The sequence below is a fragment of the Talpa europaea genome (genome assembly GCF_964194135.1).
Source record: "Talpa europaea genome assembly, chromosome: 8".
Lineage (NCBI taxonomy): Eukaryota > Metazoa > Chordata > Mammalia > Eulipotyphla > Talpidae > Talpa > Talpa europaea.
In genome coordinates, this window is record NC_140075.1 from 74,028,782 (window position 1) to 74,043,064 (window position 14,283).

The window sequence follows — 14,283 nt, forward strand, 5'->3', positions numbered from 1 at the left end:
ATACAATGATTTACTTCTAAGTTTTCCCTTCTGTCACATGGATTCCCCCTTTTTTATGCCAATTCCATATTGTTTTAATTGCTATTGCTTTAGAGTATACTTTATTTATTTATTAAAGACTTGTTTATTTATTTATTTATTTGTTTGTTTGTTTGTTTGTTTTATTTATTTATTTATGCAAGCACTGGGTACAGTCAGAAGCGTGGGAGAGTGAGAGAATTCACCAGAGCCAGAGCAGGGAGCAGAGCAGGCAGAAGGACGGAAGTACACTGCTGAGTGGGGGCCCTTTAGAGTATACTTTAAAATCAGGTAACATGATGCCTCCATTTTTCTCCTTTCTTTTTTCTTAGGCTATCTGGGTCTTTTATGCTTCCATATAACTTTTAATATTTTTGTTGTATTTCCTTGAAAATGTCATTGAAAAAAAGTTCTTTCTATCCCACTTGGGGTAGATATACTCTTTTTATAATGTGGCAGTGGAGAAGAGTGCTTAGTATTCCTTATTTTTGCCTCTCACATCCCTCAAATTCTGCAAGATATTAGGGAACCCAGATACCACTGCAGAAGTAGGTTAAATATTGTGATAAGAGAAAGAAGCTACTGTTTTTAACCAACTCAAAGGACTCCATATCTACTCCCTGCATTATGAGTATGTGTAGGAATTTCCTGAAGAAATGACAGGGTTAGTGGAGAATGGGAAGGAAGAGGAAAAATCAAGCAGGGGTCTGCTGAGTTATACTTAGTAGCATGACATTATGAAGGTGTATCTAGCCTTATATTAAAATGCAAGAGAGAGAAATTTTGAAACTCGTGGTAACCAACAGCACTGTTTCTATAACTCTAAGTGTTATGGTTATAGCAAAATTACAAATCTCAAAACTTTTATCAAGCCTCTGTTGATAAAATGAGAGTTATTCAGTGATCTGAAGAGCTCAGAGCATTAGTGAGTAGCCAGATAATAAATCATAAAGAATAATTAAACACTGTAAAATGACTTGATAAAAACAAGTTCTCAAATTGCTCTGTTATTTAAAATTTTTAATTGGGTATTGAAATTCAGTTTATTTTCCTTGGATTTAAAGCTGAATTTTATCTTCAGGAAATAACCTGGAAGGCTATTCTTATCCATTTCCTGCTTTGAAAATATTATTTCTCAGGAAAATAAAAAGGGAGGAAAAGAATGAAGTGTGAAGAAAAATAAAAAACTGGATTAAAATAATTCTAAAATGAAAAAACCTATGTTAAAAATCAGTAAGAACATCTTAAAAAGTTAGTCAAAGAGAAAAATGAAAACTAGATTTTCATTATTTTGTTTTTAAATATGTAGTGTTTCTCAGGCTTTGGGTATGATATATGGTCAGGCATAAGTGCTTTCCTAGATTTTTGTTAAAACTCTAGGAATAATGCCTTTTTATAATAATGCATCGTCAAAATATTGTTATACAATATGATTTTCTATTTCCCATTTGTCATAAAATATGAAGTTTATTTTTATATAAAATAGTGAATATTATTTTTAAAAGACTGTTAGAAATAACGTGGATATTTGAACTCAGAAACTACCTTGTATATGTCAAATGTTGATTTGGATTAACTCTTTTATAAACAAGGCTGTCTGGTTGACACTGAATAAGATAACAAAACAAATAAGATATAGAATGGGAAATGAACATTTCTTGCACTTAAAGGAATAAATTAAATGCAACCAAGAAAAGATGAAGATACCAGTGCTTTAAAAGCATAAAGGTAAAAGGTTTCTAAATACACAGAATCAAATAAACAGAGGAATGCTGACTGGACTGGAATTTACATCTCCTACACTAACTTGACATTTTTATCAAATTTTAAAATGGGTCACAGTGCCAGAAACTTGTAATTGGTGCCATATAGAGCACCAATTGAAGCTTAAGAGAAAACATTCTTTTTTTTTTTTTTTTTGAGGAACTGTCATCATCTATGCTAAGAGTACCCCATAGGTTCTTTTTAATAGTATTGTATATATGAATTATCTTTTGAAAAATTAAGAGGATAGGATTATTGTCAAGTGCTCTGTGACTGCTTGATGTATAGGAAAAACAAAAGCCGTATCATTACTTTCACAGAAAGAAAGTCCTTCTATTTCTTAATTCCAAAAAACATTACTTTTCAGTGCAAGGATAGCTTCTTTTTGCCTCAGTTGCTATCAGATCATCTTTCAGTTTTGGTGCAATGTCTACTTTCAGTAAATGACTTATTTCTCCGGCACAGGATGTGAGAATTTACGTTTATTCTCCTCAGTGGGTTTTCCCCAGCAGTGCTGGACCTCGTGAGATAAATCTCTGAAGCTTGCTGGTCCCCAGGCATTATGTAAACCCACTGAAAACCCTAAGTAAGGAAGTAAACAGCTTCCTCATTTTACTGCTGCAGTCCACCATTGCCTTCTTTTGCCAAAATAAATAACCCCAACACAATCATAAATGTTGAAAATTTCATGAACATTTTAAAAGTATCTTATGTATTATAAATGTTATCTTTCTACATTCAGCTTGACTTCTCTGGTGCTAATTATCCCCCAGAATAGTTCTGAATTTGTTTTTTAACTCACTCTTGAGAGCAGTGGATGATAACTGCATTCTAATTGCTTAGAATATTCTACTTACATATCTCTGATTGTGTTGATCTTATTCTTTTAATCAGGTCAGTAAAAGACAGACACTCAAAATAAACTGGACTCTATGTGCAGAATTTGAAGTAGAATTGTTTATCATAAGGAAACTATAACTTTTTTGTACTCTCTCTGTCTCTGATTGTCACAGAGAAAATAAAGGCTAGGGAAGTTTACATTATTATTTTTTTATACAGTGTTAGCAATGTCTTGATAAATGATGTGCAGTATTCCAAGTGCCTCCAAGAGACAAAAAACTGCACTTTTTATCCATTGATATTCTCCCTCCCCATGGCTTCATTCATTTAACAACTATTTATTGAAAGTCATTATTTTTTAAGCATTGTTTCAACTAGCAGGACTATGAACAAATTAAACATCTCAATCCTCACAGAGTTTACATTCTAGAAGGGGAAACAGACAATAAACAAGTTAACATGCTACATGAATGCTATAAAAATGTAGTAAGCAACCAGATAGTGACAATCTAGTCACTATCACGATATAGGGACTATTTTAGATGGGTGGTCAGGACAGGCTTCTTGAAATAAGTGGTATTTGAGTAAAGATGCTAGTTTTACTTCTATTGACTTGTGGATCTTTCTTGAATTATTCTACATCTTTTATTTGTCTAGATTATACCTTGAGCCATGCTAATAGCGGTGCAGTGGACATATGTCTATATTGAATAAGGAAGGGCCTATCAGAAAATGTAAGACTTTCTGTTTCTGAGTTGCTGTTGGATTTGCAACACTACAGGTGAACTGAGAGATCAGTGTTAGTAATAACAGTAATCAAATATCAAAATATATGATGACAGCAATGTAATAAGACACTCAAAAAAAACTTTTAACACCTGTAAGTACATAATTTGTTCTTATTTTAGATTCATCAATGGGCCCTCAAATTCCACATATTTGTCTACTATTGACTGTATGAAGGTGAATATCTTTATCCTCTGAGTTTGTAACATGTAGATTATAACAGAAAATGGTAGACAGCTACTAACAATACGCTATGACATCTATGATGGACAATTCGAAGGCTGAGTTTCTAAGCAGTCATTGCTTTCTAATGACACTCTCTACTGATTCTTTTGAAAGTACTATTTAGGTAACGGTTATGTCTAGATAGTGTAATGACAGTTTCGGTCTCAAGGGACAAACTGCAAGGTATAATATGAAGGCCAACTATAATCTTACATTTCCAAGATTCTGGGACTACTTCAGTGCAGCAATTAAGCAGATCCTAATTTACAAAGATATTGGGGGACAAAAGATAAATATATAATAAAAGGTGTATTCGTGATTTTATCTTTTACTTCTCATTCTTCTTTATGACGGTGGCATTCAAGTCAGAATGACCATTTGATTTGGTTGTTTTCTGAACATGATTATTGATCCCTTATTTTGATTTTTTCGTTTTACCTTTCCCCTCCACTATTGATAATATTTAAATAACTTTAATTAATCGATGAGTTTTTACCTTTTTATTATGGTGATTATATGAAAGAGTTAATTATCCTCTATGATAGAAACAATAAAGTTAAATCAATGCTTGGTAATCTGGTCTTTATTATTTTATAAAAGAATACTAGGGTAATACTAACTGCTCATTAAAGTTAACTATACTATCTGTTTTGCTATTAAATGATTTTACACTTTTTTGATCTTTAAGAGAATTTTTTTTAAGATTTTTTTATTTGTGCATATAAGAGCTAGGATATAGGCCAGAGATGTGGGGGGTGAGAGGATTCACCAGAGACAGAGTAGGGAACAGAACAGGCAAACTGACTGAAATACACTGCTGAGGGGAGCAGTGGGTGAGACAGGAGAGGTCTGCTGCGCTATGTGGGTTACTTCCTGGCTGGCTGGGGATCGAACTCGTGCTGTAGAGGCTGCAGATTGCTTCACAGTGCGGTGCTTAACTCCTTGCACCACCAGGGAGACCCCTGATCTTTAAGAGAATTAACTCTAAGTCCAAGTAATTTTGGCTTGAGCATCAAACAAAAAATAATCTCTAAAAAATCATTTCTAACAAAACCATTTGGGCAAAAGACAGTTGATTTTATGAACTAATTGGTCCAATTGAGTAGTTACTTGGCTGAGGACTAAAACAGTAAATGATTTTAAACCTATCACAATGGGTAAGGGCTTTGCATTAGCAAATCTTTCTCAACTATTTGTATTGATTAACTATGAGATCTCAGTGACTTATAACAATAATGATTTATTTCTTATTCATGTTGTGATAGATCAAGTGCAGTTTCACTCAATCTATCTTCCCACTCTGGAATCCAGAGGGAGCAGTCCCTTTCTTGGCATGCCAGTGTCCTGCACAGGGAGAGAGAAATGACAGGAGTACACTGCTGGGTCCTCAGGGTTCTGCTTGCATTCCACAGGACAAATAGTCACATGACTACATGGATGTCGGTATGTCCTATGACCATCTGTGGGGATGTAAAATCCTACAAGTTGGACATCAAATAATTGGAAAAAAAAGTACGATATTACCTATTAGAATCTAGGCTCTTCATTTAGCTGTAAATAATCAGAGACTATGCCCAGTGATTTCAATGATTGAAATAACACGCCGAAACAAAGAACAAATATTAACTGCCCACTCGTTATTAGAAAGAAAGAAGGCCAAATGATGAACAAACTGAAAAGAGAAGAGCATTACAAAATTTCTGGTCATCCCACCCCTGAAAATGGAAATTATTGGCAAACTCTAATTTCCCAGCTACAAGGTAGAATAGCGTTATCTTGAAAACCTGTAGGGATATGATGAGGATTCATGACTTTCCAGAGAGGTTAGTAATCTCCCCCAAGGTATGTTCAAGGTTCTGTTTCCCCTCAGGAAAAAAAAATTTTTCAAAAGCCTAAATTTATTTTTAGTTGTTATTAAAGCCATGACATTGTACTTACCCTGGAAAGAATAACTGAAATTTAATTTCTGACCTTGTTAAAATGATTTTAAATGGCTTTAAACTTTTTTTGTACTTTGATAGATTATATATCCCCTGCTATTAAATGAATTGAGCCAAGGGCACTTGATAATAAAATTAACCTTGGTCTCCTTTCTGAACTTATAGTATTATCTTATGTACCAGTAAATATTTATCATTAATACTTGGAATAACATGTTTTACTCCTCTGACATAATCCACTAACTCACTTTCTACATAGACTTAAAAGAGATTTTACTTAAATCTTTTGTTCTCTAATAAAGATGTTCTAATTGTTATTTTTAATAGGCAGCAGATGAACTATAGTTTTATACCATATCCCGCAAAGGTCTAATATGATAAAAGTGGCATCCTGAACCTTTCATTGGTAGCCTGCTGTGAAGACATTGCAGAAAAATGGTGTTATTGAATTTTTTAATCTAACAATTCCCAAGTACCACAAGCTATGACATTAAATGGAAGGTGCTATTTGTTTGCCAGCTGCCACACTAAGCAGGACAACTTGTCATCTCCATGACTACTGGAATCCAACACTAATGGAAGGGTGCCCAGATGAATCTAGTAACATTCAGAACAGCTGTCTGGGATCTGAGACAAGAACCATAAAAACAATTGCAGATGTAAAAGAAGCCAGTCTGAAAGGGGTCATTTCTTAGAGGGAGCAACGCCCAATTATCAGCAGAAAAAACAATGCAACAAGACTGATTTACTGGACCCAAATTCACAATTTTTTCTCTTAAATTATGCTTTTGCCACTTCATTATTAATAGATTGCATGCATGCCTTCAAAAATCTTTCCTTGTACCTCGTTCAATTCTCACAACCTTTCTGGTCACACTCACTTTGAAGATAAAAAAATTATACTTCAAAGAATTTAATCAGCTTCTTTGAAGTCGCACATGTCATTAATGGAAGAATTAGAACTTGAATACAGACCCTCCATTTCACATTCCAATGCCCTTTATAGCAAGGCAGAGCTGCCTATCATTGATTTAAAAAATAATAATAATCAAATTGTCTGGCAGTCAGTTTGATTCCCTTATTAACATTTCTGAGGGCACTGAATTGATTATTCCCAATGACATGTATTTGATTACACAGAAATGATTTGTATGTCTGTTACATACCCATTTAGTACAAGTGTTTAAAAATAGTCCAATCTTGCTCTGAAGCAAACAATCACTTACCAGGGCAGGCTTGATAAATTTCCAAATTTATAGAAATTGTTTTTTACAAGTATCTTTAGGTTTAAGTTTGCCAGTTGGTTCTACCAGTTATCTTAACCACATTCCCTACAACTGAAACACAAAATTTAAGCACAGAAGATGTTTCTACTGTCATTATCCCACACCTCTAAAGTGACTTGAATCAGTGAGAAGTCGATTTGGATAAACAAACAGGTGAGTGTCAGGAAGTATAGAAGTTGCTAATTTTTTAGCCTATTCTTTTTTCAAGGTCATCTTGCTAGATGTTATGAATGATAATGCAAGAAATATAAAATCTGATCCTTGCTGTAGAGAATAATCCAGTGGGATATATACATTAAAGATAACTGACAATGCATATTAATTAATTCCTTCATCATATATTCAACAAATAGTCATCAAACAGCAAGTTTGTTCCAGGTACTATGCTAGAGGTGATGAATATATAAAGGAACAAAGTAGATAAGACAGCAGTATAGCTATTAAAGCAGTATGGTTGTCATAGTTCCTCAAAGAACAAATATAAGTCTTCAGCCTAGACATTAAAGCAATACAAATGCCCTAATTCCCAAGAAAGCAAAATACAAGGAGACTGAAGTATTTATTTTAAATGCACACACCTTAGAGAAATGGAAGGCTAACTAAGACCCTAATGAATGGGTATAGCTAAGAAGTCATTTAAATTAGAGAAGATGGAAATGTGTAAGACTTATGAGGGAGAGAGTAATGAATAATGCAGTCTATCTGTAACAAGAGAAGATTTGGAGGAAGATTGAGATTTGTCTGTAGGTGGGTATGAATTACAAATTAATACGTTTAGACATCTTGTTTCAGTGGAGCAAAGTTAAGTTCCCAAACAAAATAATGAATAAACAAAGAGCAGTCTACGAAGAGTAATCTGGCTATATACTATGCTTTGTGGACTGTGGGTGTGGGTTGAGGAGGAATATCAAGAGTGGATAAGAGTTAAAGTTAGTGACTGGGAGCTTTGTGGAATACAGAAAAGTATCTCTTACTTGACTTGATGGTTAGTTATAAAAGCACATACATATACAAAATGTCAACAAATTGTGCATTTAATATTTGCTTACTTTACTGAAATTAGGTCTTAACTTCAATTCAAAAAAAGAAAATAGGGCCTCCCTGGTGGTGCAAGGGGTTGAGGCACAGTCTTTGAAGCTATCCACAACCTCTGCAGCACGAGTTCGATCCCCAGCCAGCCAGGGAGCAATCCACATGGCACAGCAGATCTCTCCTGACTTGCCCGCTGCCCCCCTCAGCAGTGTATTTCAGTCAATTTGCCTCTTCTGTTCCCCACTCTGTCTCTGGTGAATCCTCTCACCCCCCTGCACCTCTGGCCTGTACCCCAGCTCATATTTATTATGCATAAATAAATAAATAAATCTTAAAAAAAAAAGAAAGAAAACAACAAAAACAAACAGAACAAACTAGAGTGCTTGTGGAAAGTGTTGGGGATGGAGATTGGGTGTTCTTTCATTCAAATCTCCTATCTAATCCATCTGTAAGTCTAAGTGATTCCAACTCGAAAATCACCCCAAATCCAACCTCTTCTCTCCATCTCCATTACTGTCTTCCTTCTCAAACCAATAATATCTCTGAACTGGAAGAATACATTGATTAACTGTCTTTTTGCTTCCACTCCTGCCCACCTCCCTCAGTTTGTCTTTGGCAGAAGGGTCAAAGTCATATTTTTTACAACAAATCATGTCACTCCTACTGGACTGCCATCTCACTCAGAATGTGATACAAACTTGTAGTTCTGATTTACCAAGATCCTTGTAACCTGACTTTGACCACCTCACCCAAATCTATTTCACTCTGCTATGCACACTGTCTTTTCCTCAAATGTGCCAAAAGAAATCTCAATTTAGGGCTTCCAAATGAGCTCTTCTTACTTTAGCTAGAATGCTTTCCTAGATTCTTTCTTATCACATAATTCTGTTTAAATAAATAAATAAATAAACAATAATAATTGTTTATATTCTAGTATAGGAAGATGGATAATAAATAAACACAAAAAATTAAACAAAAATATCAGCATTAATAAGTACTATTCAGAGAATTGAAGTAACATGATAGGATCATGTGACTAGGCAAGCCTTTTGGAAAACCTGCCAAATAACCCTTCACTCTCATGATTATCATATCTCTCTGAGGTATCACAGAGAAAACATCTCAGAGTCTTGGATATAACACCATCTCTTTCCAAAATAACAGCTTTTAAAAAAAGTTTCCCTGAACAAGCTTTCAATATCACCCAAATTACCTTGAAGGAAGTTTTATTAACCACAACTTGTACTTGAACACAGAAGTCTAAGAAATTACACTCCACTTAAAATTACTAGAGTCTGTTAGACAAATAACAGGCCATTATATCAACCCAAAGACAGTAAAAAGGCAAACAGACAATTCCCACTTCCTTTTCTCCATCTGTGGAATGAGGTTAACGAGACATTGCAATTTATCACAAAATAGCTTTTATAAAGTGGGCTTGGGTATAAATGGAAAGAATGCAACTGTTTTGTATTAATGTGTGTTCATTTTATGCATTTTGAATCAACATAGGGTTCGTGGACTGAGGAAGTTCTAAAGATTTGTAATAATCTGACAAAGAAACAAATATTCTCATTGACTAGGTCTAGAAATCTGGGCACTAATATTCATGACACTGCCCTTCGCACAAATCTTAGATTCATCCTGAATTGTGTGTAATAAATTGAGATATTTTAAACTCATGACAGAAAGAAGGAGATATCTTTGATAAAAAATATTCTTTGGAAATTGAAAGGGATAGCACATAGGAATAGAAAGTCTTAATTTATGTGATCTGTTTTCTGTATTAGTTTGCAGCCTAATGGATAGGAATATCCATTAAAAAAATTTTTTTGGGTCTCCGTGGTGGCACAAGGGGTTAAGCACAGTACTATGAAGCTATCCACAGCCTCTGCAGCATGAGTTCGATCCCCAGCTGGCCAGGGACCTACCCATATGCGCAGCAGACCTCTCCTATCTCTCCGGCTGCTCCCCTCAGCAGTGTTTTCCAGTCAATCTACCTGTTCTGTTCCCCGCTCTATCTCTGGTAAATCCTCTCACCTTTCCTGTGCCTCTGGCCTGTACCCCAGCTATTGTATAAATAAAAAATAAATCTTCAAAAAAAAACATTTTAAGAAAATTTTCTATCACTGCTAAACAATACCAGTGCTAATTTCATAAAGTTACAATACATATGGTGAATTCTTCTCCATGCCACTTAATATGGTAACAGATTTTAAAGTTTAATGTTGATTACATACCTCCCGACTACATTATAGTTACAACGTCCAATCACTAGAATAAAATGGTTTCAGTTCTGTTGGGTATTTTTCCCCTGTTTGTTTGGTAATGTTACTAATTTCATAGCTCTTCCAATTTGCTTCACTTTCTGCTCTTCATAATTCCTTTCAGCACTCATTGCATAATCATGGATAATATTTTTATTACATTATTGAGAATTTTAATATAAAGCAATGTGATTATTAATAGTGTTAAATTTCACAATCCTGAAAGTTATTGTATATCTTCAATTTCTAAAGATCAGAAGGCAATTGGTTTTGAAAACCTGTTTTTCAACTGAGTCTGACTTATAGCCAAAAAAAAAAACAAGGAATATTACCTAAAAGATTGGCACATCTTTTAATAATGGAAAATTGCATTGTTAAATTTCTTTCTTTTAAAAGATTCTTAAAATAGCTCATGTAAACTTTTTATCAAACATGCATTTTCTCTCAGGAAAGAGAATATCTCTCTGGGATATCTTAGACTTATTCAACAATGAAAAGAGGCAGTTGTTACAGAACTAGTATTTAAATTTTATAAATTATGCTAGGAGTAAGTTAATATTCACACTCAAATATTGCTGTGAAAATCAGAATGTCAACTGTTAGATTAGTGTCATTTTGCAACTGACTCTAAGGATTTACTTTGTCATGTTTTGACTTAAAAAGTATCACTCCAAATCCTTCATCTTTACAACATTCATCAAAGCAATGACAAATGATGATTCAATTAAGCTCTACCTGGAATGTTGCCATATGTCCTATTTTCTATTAAACATAATCTGCATCTTATGTAGTTTTGATGTTCCAGGCACTGATGTCAAATGTTTTACATGTTTCAGTTACGACAACAACCTTGTCAGACAACTATAAGTTCCACGAGGGCAAGAAGTTTGTCTGTTTTATTCACTGACACACAGGCAGTGCTTAAAACTGGCTTTATCACAAGGTGGCACAGGGCTTCAATATTTGCTGAATAGGATGAATTTCGCACATGAGAAGCTTTGTACATAATCTTGTTTAGCTGGAGTCTTTCTGGCCTTGTACCCCTGTGGCACCTTATAGATGACTGTAGGGTAAATGGTTTTCAGGCTTTTCTGCCCTCCCACCATTAGGATTGCCCCTGCCTGATGGGGCACCTGCAGTTGTTACATTGTTGTAAGCTGACTTGTTTACTTCCATGGGCCATGGGAGGAGAGAGTCACCAAGAGAAGCAGAAGCAGGAGAGAAGCAGGAGAGAGGCAGGAAAGAGGCAGGAGAGAAGAGAGCTAGAGAAGCCCAGAGTGAAGACTTGCCTGGGGCCTGGAGGCCAACTGTCCTCGTGGCCCCCCGGGAACCCTTGCCTGCCGGGAACTCCTGCCTGCTGTGTACCTGGTTGCGCTATATATGTAACAGCTCAATAAAAACCTGAGAAATCCACTGAGGACTCCAAGACTCTTCTTTACCCGTCTGCCGAATCATAGATAACCTGCATTGTGACCGTCCTGCCACTACATGACCTTCCAGGAAAAACTCTATTTCCTCAAGGAGAAAAAAAACAACTGAAACTACATGAGATACCATCTTACACCAGTGAGAATGGCACATATTAAAAAAAACTAGCAACAATAAATGTTGGCGAGGTTGTGGAGAAAAAGGAACTCTCCTGCACTGTTGGTGGGAGTGCAAACTGGTCCAACCACTATGGAGAGCTGTGTGGAGATTTCTGGACCTACTAAACATAGAGCTTCCATATGATCCAGCAATTCCACTCCTAGGTATTTACCGAAAGGACACAGAAACATCAATTCCAAAGAACACCTGCACCCCTGTGTTTATAGCAGCACTGTCTACAATAGCTAAGCTTTGTAAACAACCCAAATGCCCAAAAATAGATGACTGGATCAAGAAGATGTGGTACATATATACCATGGAATATTACTCAGCATTCAAAAAAGATAAACACATGCAATTTGCAGCAACATGGATGGCGCTGGAAGGGTTCATGCTCAGCAAAATAAACCAGAAAGATAAAGAAAAATACCGGATGGTCCCACTCATAGCAGGAATCTAGAAAACTTAAATAAGGGACCAGGAAAAAGAGTAACTATAAGAAAGTAAAAATCAAAATTAACAAACAACTATGAACCAGAGACACTCTATGGGGGGTGGGGGGTGGGGAGGGGAGGGATTGGGGTCAAAATAAGGGGGTTGCAATTGTATGGGGAATATAAAAATAAAATTTATAATAAAATAAATAAATTAATTAATTAAAAAAAATAAAGTCAGGTGATGCAACCCTCTTGTTTTAACCCTAAATTGTATGGGGAATATAACCAAAATGAAAATGCATACATTGCGCAAAAATGAAAAATGATGTAAGAATTATATAAAACAAAATATTAAAAAAATAAAAATAAAAAAAATATATAAAAAAAAACAAAAAAAAAACCCAACCGATAATTCTTGATAACTTTTCTTTTTCTTTGTGAAGGAAGACTTTTTTCCTGTGGGTTTACAGCAGCCAGGCCACCAAGTTGCAGACCATATGATGGAACTGGTAATAGAGGATAAAGGGCACTAATGATTACCTTGGGGCTGTAGTGCTAGGGGCTATAGTGATACTACAAGTGAAATTTTACGAGGTTTCAAAAGTGGGAAATATCTATCTTCTTGGGGATCCTCATTTGTAGGGACTGGGACCAGACTCTGAGAATGCAAGGGAGTTCCTGATTCTGGTGACAGTTTTAACAGCAGCAGCCAGATCCCTTAGGTCCTTAGAAACTTCTTTTTCTTTTTCTTTTATAAGATTTATTTTTATTGTTTATGCATACAAGAACTGGGATGTGAGCCAGAAGTATGGGGGTGTGTGTGAGAGGATTCACCAGAGACAGAGTGGGGAACAGAACAGGCAGATCCACTGAAATACACACTGAGGGGAGCAGCAGGCAAGACAGGAGAGGTCTGCTGTGCCATGTAGGTAGCTCCCTGGCCAACCAGAGATCAAACTCATGCTGCAGTGGCTAGTGATAGCTTGATAGTGATGAGACTGTAACCCCTGCACCACCAGAGAGGCCCAGGAACTTCTGTTTCTAAATATCTTATTGAACTACTCAGCTTCAGTAGATTGAAGTTGGCCGCAAATGACTGGGAAAGATGGTGAAAGGTACTCCTGAGTAGACTGTTGGTAGCCATGTTAACTCATAGATCACCAAGCCGCCTTTATATTTCACCAGAGTCAAAGTATTGCTCAATCCACTATCTAGGAAAGAAGAAGGACTGTGAAAGTATGGAGAATCAAAACAGTAATGGGTGTGGTCAAAGGGACAGGGAGGCCCATGAAGAAAGCTAACTTGGGATTTGCAGGTCATTGGACAACATCATGCAGGTCATTCACAACATCTCTATCTAATACAGGTGCATACTGACTCAGGGAGCCAGAGGGAGGTAACATTGGTGATTTCAGGAAGAGAGAACCCAAAGATCAAGACACCCCAAGTTTTTCTTAAAATCCTTTTCTAAGCAGCCCCTCCCCAAAGCATCCAAAGCTCTTTTATTCTTCTTAATACAGGTATCACATAATTCTGAACATATTCCAAAAACTGGGTAGCTGCATTCTGAGAGAAAGTGTATCAGCAAATTAAAAACTGACAACTGGGTTAGTGAAATCCTGAATATTAAAACCCGCTTCCCTAAAAGTACAATCCCATACGCTAATGTTAGTTTTTAACTTAACATTTTTGTTCATAATCCTCATTCTGAATATGCTTTCTACCCAATGCATAGCAAATCTCTGGCCAGAATTTTCAACACACTGACCAAATGGAAAGAAATTTCCAGAAGAGTATATATACAAAGGCTATCAGTAAAAAAGTTTGTATTTAAAGGAAGGATTTACTATTAATATAAAATCTTGTATCATTTTACCTTGGATAATGGAAAGAGAAAACAGAAAGCTTCAAATGATAACAATGTCTTAAAAAATAATTCAAAAGTATATTGAATAGAAAATTAAGCAGCTCCCTATTGTACTCTTGTAGCTGTTTAATATGATTAATTGTAAGTAACTACTTGTTAGAGTGCTGATTATTAATATGTACACACATGTGCATGCACCCACACACACTATTATATTATTAGTAATCTTTTTTT